This window comes from Mastomys coucha, unplaced genomic scaffold, assembly GCF_008632895.1.
Source record: "Mastomys coucha isolate ucsf_1 unplaced genomic scaffold, UCSF_Mcou_1 pScaffold20, whole genome shotgun sequence".
NCBI lineage: Eukaryota > Metazoa > Chordata > Mammalia > Rodentia > Muridae > Mastomys > Mastomys coucha.
The window spans coordinates 117,317,494-117,317,970 of NW_022196903.1; positions in this window are offsets into that span (position 1 = coordinate 117,317,494).

Genomic DNA, 477 nt, shown 5'->3' on the forward strand with positions numbered 1-477 from the left:
TAATATAGTAAAAATGGCCATCTTGCTGAAAGCAATCTACAGATTCAATGCAATCCCCATCAAAATCCAACTCAACTCAATTCTTCACAGACTTAGAAAGAGCAATTTGCAAATTCATCTGGAATAACAAAAAACCCAGGATAGCCAAAACTATTCTCAACAATAAAGGAACCTCTGGTGGAATCACCATCCTAGACCTTAAGCTGAACTACAAAGCAATGGTGATAAAAAAAAAAAAATTGCATGGTATTGACACAGTGACAGGCAGGTAGATCAATGGAATAGAATTGAAGACCCAGAAATGAACCCACAAACCTATGGCCATTTGATCTTTGACAAAGGAGCTAAAACCATCCAGTGGAAAAAAGACAGCATTTTCAACAAATGGTGCTGGCTCAACTGGTGGTTAGCATGTAGAAGAATGTAAATCAATTCTTTCCTTTCGCATTGTACAAAGCTCAAGTCCAAGTGGATCAA